The following is a 1,132-nucleotide window of genomic DNA, read 5'->3' as shown; positions in this document are numbered from 1 at the left end:
ATTTGTAATAGTAAAATTCTCTATAACAAAAGCATGGATTAAAAACCTTAGAATCAAGGAAGGGGATGAGTTCACCCAAGGCCACACTTAAAATGACATGAACTCATCCTATAAACTGTGAGGTTTAAATGAAATCAGGGTCAGTACAACTACAGAGAAGTATAACACAAACTGGTTCTGTCATGCCCACCTCTCTTGCTTTAGGCTTGGCCCTTCAACTCTCCATTCCAAAATCAGCCTGCTAATCATGCAAGTCTGAAGTATTGATGAATTAAAGAACCCTAAAGGAGCACTGGTGGCACTTTGGGGTAAGTGTTGGCCATAAGGTCGGTAGTTCAAACTTACCAGCTCCTCTGAGAGAGAAAGGTGAGGTTACCTACTACAAAGATTTACAAGCATTGCAAACCCAATATAGGGTCCCCATGATTATAAAACAACCCAGAACCCATGGTAGTGGGTGAGGCAACCTCTATATGTAATGACAAAGTACTCTCATCTCTTGGGTGGGACTCCACTGACCCGCCTACCCTGAAAATAGCAGAGGTCACATTTCTCTGAGGAGCTCACACGAAATCAAATGGATTTAGCTCCAGTGGTTCCCCGTGGTAACACACTTCATTCATCACACCCTATTATGGGTCCCTTCCCTTCTATGTATCATTTTTCAACAGTCTCCTCAGGATTGCCTGGAGTCACTCCCAAATATGCGAGGTTTGCCATAACACCTGTCTCTGGACTCATTTCTGAGGAGCTGTGGCATCATGGAACACCGTATGTCAGTTTGTTGCACTCTGGTGATGTGCATAATGCCATGATTCCAGAGGCGGGGTCACTGGTATTTCACATCCCAGTAGGGTTGCCCTCACTAGACAGGTCTCAGTAGACTTTCTAGATGAAGATTGACAGGGAAGAGAGGCCTTGTGATCTCCTTCCTAGAATCAGCCAATTAAAACCTTAGGGATCACAGCAAAAGATTATCAAAATCACTTGTCACCAGGAGGGATCAATCACCTAAGGAAGGCACCCTGTTAAGTGAGGTAGAGGGACAGTGAGGAAGTGAGTATTAAGGTAGTAGATGGACATTGGGCCTCCACTCAAGTACTCCCTCAATGCAAGAACACTTTGTTCTATT

This window comes from Echinops telfairi, unplaced genomic scaffold, assembly GCF_000313985.2.
Source record: "Echinops telfairi isolate 266 unplaced genomic scaffold, ASM31398v2 ScPeMD7_23;HRSCAF=83, whole genome shotgun sequence".
In the NCBI taxonomy this organism is placed as follows: Eukaryota; Metazoa; Chordata; class Mammalia; order Afrosoricida; family Tenrecidae; genus Echinops; species Echinops telfairi.
The sequence above is the reverse complement of the archived record's forward strand: the minus strand, read 5'-3'. Positions refer to the sequence as shown.